The sequence below is a fragment of the Anolis sagrei genome, chromosome Y (assembly GCF_037176765.1).
Source record: "Anolis sagrei isolate rAnoSag1 chromosome Y, rAnoSag1.mat, whole genome shotgun sequence".
In the NCBI taxonomy this organism is placed as follows: domain Eukaryota; kingdom Metazoa; phylum Chordata; class Lepidosauria; order Squamata; family Dactyloidae; genus Anolis; species Anolis sagrei.
Genome location: NC_090035.1, coordinates 23,510,099 through 23,523,967, shown reverse-complemented (window position 1 = coordinate 23,523,967; position 13,869 = coordinate 23,510,099). Strand labels below are relative to the sequence as shown.

Below are 13,869 nucleotides of genomic sequence, written 5' to 3'. Positions count from 1 at the left end.
CCAGGAACTGCCTACTTTGTCAATGCCGTCCCATGAAAAGATGCTGAACTGCATCCTACAAGAAGGGCTCTTCTTTTTGTCAATTATTCGGGCACCTTTGTTGGAACATTGCAGCACCCAAATCCCTGGGTGCAAAAGTCCATTGACTCTGCATAACACAGAGAGCCCATCTCTAGTCTCAGATTCCATGCAGGGCTTCTGGAATTTGACACCAGCCTTGCACTGGGAAGAAATGGACTCCTGACTAGCTTGGGTGGGCACAGACCATGCTGGATCAGTGAAGAGATCCAGGGGGAAGCCCTGAAAGCAATGGGGGAGATGGTAGGCTGCCCTGGCCCAAGGATTCACTGGGTGATTGGGTGGCTCTGGGAGGAGACACTCAAATGGGATTCTGTCCACCTGGGCATTGTTCTGACTTGTTTGCTCAGTGGCTTTTAAGGCCAGCAAACAGAACAGGAGAAGACTGCTGACGGAAGGCGGCTGCCACGAAGGCAAAGAACTCAAGGGGGTAAACAGGTGGATTGGTTGGCAAAGGTTTGTCCCATTGCATGAGCAGAGAAGGGCTCTCAAGAGTTATATCAAAGAGGAATGTCAAGGGCAGCAAGGCAGGAGAAGTCACGGAAAGTGGGCAGCAGAGCGAGAAAGAGGGAAGGAAGCCTACATGGTTCCATTCCACTCCACTGTTTGGCAGTTCTCAGATCCTGGTTTCCTTGGATGAGGAGTGAAGATGGTCTTTTGGCCCCCTTTTTGCCTCTTTCCCCCAGAAAAAGCTCCCAAAACCATCTCTTCTATGTCTTTGGCATCCTCCCAGGAGCAGGCTGGAGCGCCAAGTCCAGGTCACAGCATTAGCCTGGAGCTGTGATAACCAATATATTCCTGGTTTAATTAAATAAGCCCATGGCTGATGGATAGTTTGGTGGCAAAGTGAGTCAGCATGCGGAAAGGTGGGTAGGATCAGCCTTTTGCAGCCATGTTGGGAGAGCCACAGCACAAGCCCATGAAGGCAAGCAGGGAACACAGTCACAGAGCTCTTTTGAGGGCAACGGCAACTTAGCATTGAGAGTGCAGCCCCTGGGACTGAGGGATGAAACCTTGCAATAATGCAGGATGTGGCCAGTATGATAGACCAAGCAGGGGGTTCAATGCAAATAACAAACAAAACCCAGATAAAAGGTGTATGTCTGTCTGTCTGTCTATCTATCTATCTATCTATCTATCTATCTATCTATTTATTATTAAACTTTATTTGTACCCCGCTAGCATCTCCCGAAGGAGATCTCCCGAAGGAGATCTCCCGAAGGAGATATCTATCTATATCTCACACCTGTTTTTCAAGGCAATGCCCTTGCCTTCAGATTCCTCCCTTCCTTCAAGGCTCAGTGCCAAACTGAGAGACCTGGAGACCTTCCTGGAGGGCAGCTCTCTATCCCTGGTCTTTATGAGTTAATAGTGTTACTAAAAGAGGAATGTGATTCTATAATATCAATTAAAGCAGGGGTTCTTAAACTTTTTCAGCCACAGAGCCCTTTTTGAAATTTCTTGTGAAGCCCCAAGAAATGTTTATATAGTATATTATATATAATTTGTATAATTTGACCAGGAATAGAAAGCTTTGTATATATATATCAGGAATGGGGAAACTTTTTGACCAACATAAACTTAAAAGTATTTTAGTGGAAGAGCCCCAGGGCAATTCAGTCAAATACCCTTCTGTCATATAGGAAAAGCACATTCAAAGCATCCCCAAAAGATGGTCACCTAGCCTTTGTAATAATAATAATAATAATAATAATAATAATAATAATAAGAAGAAGAAGAAGAATAGCAAAAACCAAAAAACCAAAGGGGCCATTGTGGAGCCCCTCAGGATGCTTTGCAGAGCCCCAAGTGCTCCCCAGAGTACACTTTGAGAACCGCTGCTTTAAACAGAGTACACCAAAAAGGGATTAAAAATAATGAAAGTGTGAGATCTGTTTCCCTTTCCCTTTCCAAGACAATGCCCTTGATGCCAAGCATCTCCCCCCCCCCCCCAAGTATTTGTAGTTCGCCAAGGGCCGGACGATGGATTCTGTTGCTTCCTGACCCAGCACACATAACTGGGTTCCTGTTTCCTCTCTGTGAATTCTCTGGCTTGTGCACTGGACCCTGGCCCCTGATCAGGAAAATGTAGTTTCCCGGGTCTCGGCTGGGAGATGCAGTTCTCTAAAGGACATTGCCCCACACTTCATCGTTTGGAAACTCTTTGCGGACCTTTCTTGCCATCACTTATTGACTTGATGCCCTATCATCATGAACTTCCTCCACGGACCCTGAACCAGGCCTCTTGGGGAGGGTAATCCCCGCCTGTGTGTGCGCCCTTGCCAAGAAGATCATACCTCAATCTCCAAATGAGCCACTTTTATCAATTGTTGTTACTTATAATAAACTTTGCTGGGATGGGATGGGATGGGGATCCCTTTTTATGAAATCTATGAAACTTATGAGGATTTATGGAATGTATAATATGAAATCTATGAGATGTACCCTTGCCCTTTCTTCCCTGCTTTTCCCTTCTGAACTTTACCCTACTAAAAAGGCTGTGACCTGGGGATTACAGTTAAGGAATCCAATTTCCTTAGAAGAAACTCCATTCATATTGACATTGCATGGATCAGGGCTGGCAATATCTTAGGGCTTTGTTTTCAGAGTCAGACGAACAGGGCCAGAGATTTGTCAGCCAAACCCGGAAAACAGACTGATTGAATCAATCATGGTATTTGTGTACGCTCCTTTGTGACTAAGGACCCCCTTTGTCCACAAGGTTGAGATCCAAATGCCACCCATAGCCTTCCCTTTATGCCTATACACATCTGTTATCGGAACTCAGGAAATCCCTTGTTTCCTCCGTCTGCCTCCCTGCCGAGAAAGAACAAAAGGTGTTCAATCAGCTGGCGGACGCCTCCCAGGCATTCTGCCCCTCTGGACTGTCAAACTACGTCCCGCCTCCTGGCCGCTGATTGGACGATCTCCAGAGGCGCTCCGAGGGCTCTGATTGGCCCCCTGGAGGCGACAGCGGCCGGCGATTGGAGGGAAGGCGAGACCAGCGGCCAAGCCTCCTCCCAGCTGTTCCGGAGCCGGCCAATCAGGACAGAGGAAACTGACAGAAGGCGGGCGGGAGATTCAAACCGGGTTCTCTTTGTTTTGCCTGTATAAATATGCCTGAAAATCACTGTACTGTATGCTTATGGTGGAAATATCCCTGTAACGCATCCTTTTCAGCTGAATCGCAGAAATAAACGCTTCGGTCGCTGGATACCTCTTCAGCCTCTGGTGGGATTAATTCTTAATATTTTGCGCTTTGGATTGGCTTTTGCTGGCAGCTCACCAAGGTCAAAGACCCCCTTGTGGTCTTCTGGGGCCTTCCTCGCTGGGAAAGCCCCCCAAAAAGAGCTCGATATCACCCTCACCCTGAGATTCCTCCCCTTCTTTAAGTCCCTGGGACCCAGGAACTATCTTTTCCTATTCGTGGGAGGTTTGGTATGAATGTCTCTGCCTGAAGAGGAGTTTTGTGAATGTTGAAAGCTCAAGCCTTTGGAGGAATAGGATATGGCCTGCTATCCAACCCATAAACCAGATACCTGCCTTGGACTAACGTTGTAGATTAAAATGTGGGTATTATTTCGCATCCAAGATGACTTAATTCCTCTCCTAATCCTAGCAACCCAGGAGCCTGCCTTGTACCCTGCAAACCGATCTCCGCTCATCCTGGCCTTTGTCTCTTTGGCTTCAAGTTCTGGGCATTTGAAATGTGCTCTAATCCGATTCTGGAATGCCGAAGGTTGTTATTTAGGGAGTAACATATCTCAAAAACCAGGAGAAATTTAATTAAACCAAACATGAAACTATGAACACCTGACAGAAACGGGAGGAAAGCAGAAATCTTCACAAAATTGCACCCATTGGCCTTCCTATAGATTTTGCATGCACTAGAGCTTGGCCATGTACTTTGCATGCACTTCTTGTTGCATATTTCTATTTTCCCCCTAAATTTCTATTCAATTCTCTCCACATTAACTGTTAAGTAGTTATTCACACCAAGAAATGCACATAATGTCCATCGTAGGGATGGAAAACCAAACCTATAGACAATAGAAGCAACTGGGTTGCTGTGAGTTTTTCGGGCTGTGTGGCCATGTTACAGAAGCATTCTCTCCTGATTTTTGTCCACATCTATGGCAGGCATTTTCAGAGGTTGTGAGGTCTGTTGGAAACTAGACATGTGGGGTTTATATATCTGTGGAATAATGTCCAGGGTGAGAGAAAGAACTCTTGTCTGTTGGAGGCAAGTGTGAATGTTGCAATTGGCCACCTTGATTAGCATTGAATGGCCTTGCAGTTTCAAAGCCTGGCTGCTTCCTGCCCAGGGGAATCCTTTGTTGGGAGGTGTTAGCTGGCCCTGATTGTTTCCTGTCTGGAATTCACCTGTTTTCTGAGTGTTGCTCTTTATTTACCACCGTATCAGACTACACAGAGAAGCCACTGAAGTCCATAAGAATGTGGACAATTTTGACGGAAAGGAGAAAACCATGAAAATGAAAAAAAATCAGGGCTACCAGTATTATAAAACCCTAGAATCAGGACACTTTAGCACAGACGTTATAAGAAAGCAAACGCTCATAAAGCAGCTTACACAATTGTAAATGCAAATGGCTCAAATGTGCATCATTGGAAAGAGCACATAGGAAAATGCTTCAGGCGATGAGGAAACGTTGGCTGAATAGGGCAAACGTTGCCATAATTGAGCACTTTGCGGGCAAAAAAGAAAAGTAAAGTACACAGATTTCTCTGCTAGGTGAAGACACAGAATGCTTTGTATTCCATTTAAATTGCTATTAGTGTTCTAAATTGTTTAAAAATTGATTTTGTCCTGATATCTAGACAAAGAACAGGATAGAACAGGATAGAAATCTTTTCATAGGATCACAGAGACATAGAGTTGAAAGATACTCCAAAAGACCATTCAGTTTGACCCATTTCTACCATAAAGGAAGACACCACATAAGCCCTCCTGACAGATGGCCATCTAGGCTCTGCTTAAAAACCTTCCAATGACAGAATCATAGACTCCTAGAGTTGGTAGGGCACCCCATAGGTCATCTAGTCCAGTTCTTTTGCCATACAGAAGACTGTAGGACCATCCAGTCCAATCCCTTTTCTCCCAGGCTTGAAGATACCATGTAAGCCTTCCTGACAGATAGCTATCCAGCATCTGCTTTAAAGTCTCCAGAGAAAGAAGAGACTCCACCAGACTCCCAGGCAGAAGCATATTATAGAACAGAATCATAAATATTATAGGATTATATTGTTGGGACTCCCAGAGGCCATCTAGTCTGACCCCTTCTGCCACAAAGAAAGACACAAAGCCCTTCCAAACAGATGGCCACCCAACCTCTGCTTAAAAAACTTCCAATGTTGGAATCATAAGACTCTTAGAGGGGGAAGGACGCCCTAAAGCTCATCCAGTCCAACCCCTTCAGCCATAAAGGAAGGCATGATCCAAGCTCTCCTAACAGATGGCCATCCTGCTACTGCATAGAAGGAAGGATGTGCTACTGGACTCCCAGGCAACAGCATATTTCACTTATTTTAATAAATAACAATAGGTAAGATGTGTAAATCCTACTGTCCAGCTCACCTGTAGCTGCAGGGCTCAGCCCCATAGAAGCAGGCCAGGATGACCTCCTCCGCCTGGTATCCCATCTCTATGCGTTTCTGGATCGGCACTTGAGACAACATGCTGGTGGCTTGGAGCACGTACCACTCGCCCACAGCCTGCACTGCACTAGAGAAGTTGCGGTAGTAGCAGCTGGTGCCGTTGTCGGCGCACTGCGGGTTCAGAGACACACACAAGAGAATGGCATGACGGGTTGGGAAGGAAGGCAGTTTGGTGGAAAGGAGTAATAGAGTTGAGTGTCATCTGTATACCCCTTGCCTTCATCTGCGTATTTGTGTCTCATTGTATTGTAACAAGGCATTGAATGTTTGCCTGTGTCTGTTAATGTGCTGTAATCCTCTCTGTGTCCCCTTGGGGAGAAGGATGGAATATAAATAAAGTATTATTATTTGAAACACAATAAGATTAATACGCAGCAAAGAAGATCACTATGCTGGTTGTTGTATTGGATAACACGTCGGACACTTCCCAAGTGTCTAGGACTATGTGATGTATCGGTGAATAATGGTGGAGATTCCAGTAGGGTGGCCTTTTGCAGCTGACAGATGGTAATTTTGTCAGCGCTGATTGTGTTTAAGTGCAGACCAAGGTCTTTAGGCACTGCACCCGGTGTGCTGATCACCACTGGGACCACCTTTACTGGCTTGTGCCAGAGATAATGATGATTATGATGATGATGATTATGCAAGGGATACTCAGAGGTGGTCTCTTTCCTTTCTCTGAAAATAGAGCCTTCAGTTGTTCACAGCCCAACAAAAGTGAAGAATCCTCATTTCCCAGTTGGAAGTGACCCCTGATAATAATTAGAGACCCAGTTGTCTATCGGATATAATACTTATGTGTAATACATTTACTTTGGTATGTTGCCCGCTCTCTCTCCACCCCACTTACCAGTTTGAGCGCCAGCCTGTACCTCTTCTCTTCTGGATTGAAGGAGAACGGGTCAGAGTCGTTCTGGCTGTTCAGGCCATGGGCAGGGCCCTGGAGGACGTCGTGGTCGATGGGTTTGGCACCGTTGCCCTCCACGATCATCACCAATGGGATCTGGACCCATAGGTGCATCTTGAGGCTCTCCAAATCGCTGGCATTGTATGTGGGTGTTTCTCTGTCCCATCCAGTCTCCAGGATGCGTTTCAGGGCCGCCCCGATCAGGGAGTCCAGGTCTGCCAGGTAAGGTTTCACTTTGGGGTACCTGAAAGGACAAATGGGATGTTAGGGCAGGATCCTTGCCCTAGACTTTGGAGGCTGTTCATTGCCATCCCCTGCTCAATAAATAGATTAAAAGCACAAATCATTCAAAATATTTCCATCGGGTCTATCTTCTTCCCTGTTGGTTTCTTGCCCGGATTGTATTCATCTGCTTCCAGCTTTCTTTCTGAAAGTTGCTAGTTCCAGCTCCATAATCATTATAACATCTCTGCTATTGCCTCCAACAAAATTGAGGCTGAAAGGGAAGAGCAAAGTGACCTCCCGCCACTGTTGTTGCTGTTATTGTTATTGATTACTTTCCAGCTCATATCTTGGTGGCGCAGAGGGTTAAACCTCTGTGCCGGCAGGACTGAAGACCGACAGGTCGCAGGTTCGAATCTGGGGAGAGGCGAATGAGCTCCCTCTATCAGCTCCAGCTCCTCATGCGGGGACATGAGAGAAGCCTCCCACAAGGATGATAAAAACATCAAATCATCCAGGCGTCCCCTGGGCAACATCCTTGCAGATGGCCAATTCTCTCATACCAATAGCGACTTGCAGTTTCTCAAGTCGCTCCTGACACGATAAAAAAAAAAAGCTCATGTCTTTCTCTCAGAAGAGCTGATCAATTTGACTTTAAGTTCTTGGAGGGATAAAGTGATTCCCGTTCAGGACCCATAACAAAAGCATGTAGAGATACACCACACCAATATGACGGATCTCCCAGTCAAAATACTGCATGCTTCCAATACATAGGTACTAGGCTTGGGCGGTTTCGTTCATTAATTTCGTAATTCGTTATTAATTCATATTTAAATTAGCTTACGATCCAATATTGAGCCATGCAGGACTACTGTGAGGAGTAATTAAAAATCGAAACAATTTTTCCAATTTATTTCGTACTAGCTTGGGGACCCGGCGCTGCCCGGGTTATTAGAGAAAGGAATTGTATATCAAGGTTGGTCTTTACCAGTTATTTATATGGCTCGCATGGTCTCAGGGAGTTAGTGAAGGTACTGTGAGTCCCATTGTCTGTGGTCCATCATCCTCCAAACTGCACCAGGATGGAGAGAGGGTCATGGGGGCTCTGTGTGCTAAGTTTGGTCTTGATCTTGATCAGTCATTGGATGAGGGTTTCAGCAGTCTCAGAAAGTGAGTGCAGGTATTGCAAGTCCCATCGTCCATGGTGCATCCTCCTTCAAACTGCACCTGGATGTAGAGTGCGTCATGGAGACTCAGTGTGCCAAGTTTGGTATTTATTGGTAACTAGCTTGGGGACCCGGCGCTACCCGGGTTATTAGAGAAAGTGGGTATTGGGGGCTCTGTGTGCCAAATTTGGTCTTTATCAGTCATTGGATGAGGGTCGCAGTGGTTTCAGTAAGTGAGTGAAGGTACTTCAAGTCCCATCATCCATCTCCAAATTTTTCCAAATGACACCAGGACATAAAGTGGGTCATGAGAGGTCTATGTGCCAAGTTTGGTCTTGATCAGTCATTGGATGAGGTTCGCAGAGGTCTCAGAATGTGAGTGAAGGCACTGAAAGTCCCATCATCCATGGTCAACCCTCCTCCAAAACTGCAGCAATATGTAGAGTAGTTCATGGGGGCTCTGTGTGCCAAGTTTGGTCTTGATTGGTCATTAGATGAGGGTTGCAGCAGTTCTGTGGGAAGTGAATTGGGTGAAGGTACTGCAAATCCCATCATTAGTGGCCCATCCTGCCCTGAACTGCACTGGAAGTCCCATCATCCATCGTCCGTCCTTCTCCAAACAGCATCGGGATGTAGAGTGGGTCAAGGTGGCTCTGTGTGCCAAGTTTGGTCTTGATCGGACATTAGTAATGGTTGCAGCAGTCTTGGGAAGGAGTGAAGTCCCATCATCCATGGTCTGTCCTCGAAAGTGCACCAGGATGTAGAGTGGGTCATGGGGACTCTGTGTGCCAAGTTTGGTCTTGATCAGTCATTGGCGAGGGTCTCAGTGGTCTCAGGAAGTGAGTGAAGTGACTGCAAGTCCCATCATCCATAGTCAAATTCTTCCAAACCGCACCAGGATGTAGAGTGGGTCATGCGCGTGTAAATTGTGGTCCTGATCCATCATTATTGGCAGTTGTATTGGTCTTAGGAAGGGAGTGCAGGTATTGCAAGTCCCATCATCCATGGTGCATCCTCCTCCAAACCGCACCAGATGTAGAGTGCGTCATGGAGACTCAGTATGCCAAGTTTGGTCTTTATCGGTAATTGGATGAGGGTTGCAGTGGTCTCAGGAATTGAACAAAGGTACTGCAAGTCCCATAATCCATGGTCCATCCCCGGCCAATCCACACCAGGACGTAAAGTGGGTCATGAGAGGTCTATGTGCCAAGTTTGGTCCTGATCAGTCATTGGATGAGGTTAACAGCGGTCTCAGAATGTAAGTGATGGTACTGCAAGTCCCATCATCCATGGTTCATCCTCCTCCAAACTGCAGTAGGATGTCGAGTGGGCCATGGGGGCTCTGTGTGCCAAGTGTGGTCTGTATTGGTAATTGTCTGACTCAGCCCCCTCTGGCCTTTTCCTTTCCTCTCTTTGTCATCTCGGAATCTTGGAATTGAGGCTGGCCAATCAGAGACCATATGCAAATTTCCTTCTCATGTCCCCGTTTCTGCCATGAACTCTTTTCTCCACCAGGAGCTCCTATTGAAGCTGGCCAATCAGAGACCATATGCAAATAGCACCACTGGCTGGCCAATCAAAACGCTGGCACATACTCCTCCCGTCGCACCGCCACACTTTTGTCCGCCGCATACAAACTTTCACCTTTATTATATACTAGCTTGGGGACCCGGCGTTGCCCGGGTTATTAGAGAAAGTGGGTAATGGCGGTTCTGTATGGCAAGTTTGGTCTGGATTGATCATTAGAAGAGGGTTTTAGCAATCTTCGGAAGGGAGTGGAGGTACTTGAAGTCCCATCATCCATGGTCTGTCCTCCTCCAAACTGCACCAGTATGTAGAGTGGGTCATTGGAGCTCCATGTGCCAAGTTTAATCTTGATTAGTCATTGGCAAGGGTCTCTGGTCTCAGGAAGTGAGCAAAGGTATTTCAAGTCCCATCATCCATCTCCAAATTTTTCCAAACAACACCAGGACGTAAAGTGAGTTATGAGAGGTCTACGTGCCAAGTTTGGTCTTGATCCATCATTGGATGAGGTTTGCAGAGGTCTCAGAATGTGAGTGAAGGTACTGGAAGTTCCATCATCCATGGTCAACCCTCCTCCCAAGCTGCAGCAGGATGTAGAGTGGGTCATGGGGGCTCTGTGTGCCAACTTTGGTCTTGATTGGTCATTAGATGAGGGTTGCAGCAGTCTTGGGAAGTGAGTGGAGGTACTTGAAGTTCCATCATCCATAGTCTGTTCTCCCCCAAACCTCACCAGAATGTTGAGTTGGCCATGTGGGTTCTGTGTGCCAAGTTTGGTCTTCATCAGTCATTGGATGAGGGTCTCAGTAGTTTCACTAAGTGAGTGAAGGAACTGCAAATCCCATCGTCCATGGTGCATCATCTTCCAAACTGCACCAGGATGTAGAGTACATCATGGAGACCCGGTGTGCCAAGTTTAGTCCTTAGAGAGTGGAGGTACTTGAAGTCCTATCATCCATGGTCTGTCCTCCTCGAAAGTATACCAGGATGTAGAGTGAGTCATGGGGACTCTCTGTGCCAAGTTTGGTCTTGATCAGTCATTGGCTAGGGTCTCAGTGGTCTCAGGAAGTGAGTGAAGTGACTGCAAGTCCCATCATCCATTGTCAAATTCTTCCAAACCACACCAGGATGTAGAGTGGGTTATGTGGGCTCTCTGTGTAAATTGTGGTCCTGATCCATCATTGTTGGCAGTTATAATGGTTTTAGGAAGGGAGTGCAGGTATTGCAAGTCCCATCATCCATGGTTCATCCCCCTCCAAACTGCAGCAGGATGTCAAGTGGGTCATGGGGGCTTTGTGTGCCAAGTCTGGTCTGTATTGGTAATTGTCTGACTCAGCCTCCTCTGGCCTTTTCCTTTCCTCTCTTTGTCATCTCGGAATCTTGGAATTAAGGCTGGACAATCAGAGACCATATGCAAATTTCCTTCTCATGTCCCCGTTTCTGCCATGAACTCTTTTTTCCACCAGGGGCTCCTATTGAAGCTGGCCAATCAGAGACCATATGCAAATAGCACCACTGCGGCAGCCAATCAGAATGTTGGAACTTTCAGGCTGGCCAATCAAAACGCTGGCACATACTCCTCCCGTCGCACCGCCACACTTTTGTCCGCCACATACAAACTTTCACCTTTATTATATACATAGACATAGATATAGATATAGATTGTTTCGTAATTGTTTCGTAATTGGTTCAAAATTGTTTTGAAATTGTTTCGTAATTGTTTCGTAATTTCCGTATGTCTGGTGCAAGTTTTATAGTTGTTGTTTGTTTTATCAGTGATAAAAAATAAATTATCACACCAACAGTCAACAACAGAGGGAGACAGAAGCTTCAGAAGTTCCCCCTGTCCCATTTGGAGGGTTTTTTAGCATATTGCGTAATCGCGCCCGCCATTAACGAATCAATTCATAATTTTACGAAATTTCGTATATTTCGAAATTTTTTAAAGGGAAATTTCGGAATTCTTTTAAAAAAAACGAAACGCAAGGGGCCCCCTAAAAACGAAACGAGTTTAGAACCAAATTTTTCCGTGGTTACCCAAGCCCAATAGGTACCACTGTGCAAATGCCCAACTGCATTTTGCGACACACCCACACTATGGCATAAAATTTGCCCCACATGCATAGGGTAACTTATGCATATGCCTGTTGCTAGCAGGGTGCAGCCCAAACTTCCAGAGAATGAGGTTCCATCACACTCTGAATATGCTCCCTGGGAGTTCATTGCAATCTCCATCTTTGGAGGTTTTTAAATAGAGGCTGGATGGTCATCTGTCGGGAGGGCTTTAACTGTGTCTTTCTGCTTGACAGGAGGAAGTTGAAATTGATGACCCTCGGGATCCTTTCCAACTCTATGAGTCAATAATAATAAGAAGAATAATTCTATCTTGCTGCTTGGCAGAAGAGGGTTGGACTGGACGGTCCTTAGGGTTCCTTCCAATTCTATGAGTCAATAATAATAATAATAATAATAATAATAATAATAATCTATATATATATAAATGCTCTGTGCATAATGAGTACCTTAAAAACAAAAGAACCAATGAACGAAATCACACCAAATTTGTCAACAAAACGTCTCACAACACAAGGAGTGACCATCACTCAAAAATTATGATTTTGTTATTTGGGAGTTGTAGTTGCTGGGATTCATAGTTCACCTACAATCAAAGAGCATTCAGAATGCCATCAATGATGGAATTGAACCAAAATTGGTACACAGAACTCCCATGACCAACAGAAAATACTAGAAGTGTTTGGTGAGCATTGACCTTGAGTTTGGGAGTTGTAGTTCATTCAGAGAGCACTGTGGACTCAAACAATGATGGATCTGGACCAAACTTGGCACAAGCACTCAATACGCCCAAATATGAACACAGATGGAGTTTGGGGGAAATAGACCTTGACATTTGGGAGTTGTAGACACTGGGATTCACAGTTCACCTACAATCAAAGAGCATTCTGAACCCCACGAATGAGAGAATTGGGGCAAACTTCCGACACAAAACTCCCATGACCAACAGAAATTACTTAAGGCCATTGAGTCCAACTACCTTCACCAGGGCAAGAAAACGTAATCAAAGTCCTCCTGACAAAGAGCCATCCAGTCATAGATATAGATAGATATGATTCGCACACACAGATATTGTATCATAGATTTGAAAGGGACCCCCGAAGGACAATTATATGTTGCATGTTCCAGAGTAGGCAAACCAGACACTCTCCACATCAACACTGACAAAGGAACAACAAAAAATACTGTTTACCCACAAGCATCAAGACATTACATTTATTAGAAACCAACATTTTCTCATTACTTTATTTTCCTGATCACTAGACTGGGCCAGCTAGTAATAATAATAATTCTATCTTGCTGCTTGGCAGAAGGGGGTTCAACTGGATGATCTTTGGAGTTCCTTCCAAATCTATGGGTCTAATAATAATAATAATAATAATAATAATAATTCTATCTTGCTGCGTGGCAGAAGGGAGTTGGACTGGATGGGGTCACCAACTCTGAGAATCAACCACAACAACAACAGTTTATTATTATCTTACTGCTTGACAGAAGGGAGTTAGACTGGCTGGCCCTTGGGGTCCCAACTCTGAGTCAATAATAATAATAATAGATTTATTATTATTATTATTATTATTATTATTATTATTATTATTATTATTCCTGCTTGGCAGAAAGGAGTTGGACCGCATAGTTCCCTGTGGGTGTCTCTTCCTATGGTGCTATGGCTGCCCATGTGATGGCTGAACAAGGTGCTCAGACTGAGGCAGTGACATTGTAGGAGAGGTAGGTGTCAATGAGGATGCCCCACTGCCAGATGACCAGGGCTGCAAAGAGCAGGGTCAGGAAGAACCAGATAAGTTTCTTTTTGGGGCCCTTGCGGATGATGCGCTTGGGACCGTGAGAGTTGGTGTTGTCAAAGTACCAGACTAGCTGCTTCCGGTAGGAATAGCCAGGGCCCTTCTGCAGCCGGTGCAACGCCTTCACAAAGTACTTCTTTACCAACATTATCCGGGACTCTGCATCATGAGAAGAGAGAAATGGATTTCAGCAAGAGTGGATCCCGACATGTCCCTGGATCCAAACAACAGCAAAGGTGGGATGTTGATAAGAACAGCAATAACACTGTTGTTATTCATGCATTTCCTTTTCCACAACTCTAGTGACACTAAGTTTTAAGCCTTAGGAGAGACACTTTTCTCTTTTTGAAAATATATAAGAGCAAGGGAAGGAGGTCCTATTGAAGAGGATCCAGGCTCTTTTTCTGCTTCTCCAAAGACTGGG

General features: G+C 45.4%; 1 pseudogene; it reads right to left on the bottom strand.

Annotated features, from left to right (window-relative positions):
* The window catches only part of LOC137095554 (amiloride-sensitive sodium channel subunit beta-like), an 85,406-nt pseudogene that overhangs the window by 31,108 nt on the left and 40,429 nt on the right, over positions 1–13,869 (bottom strand).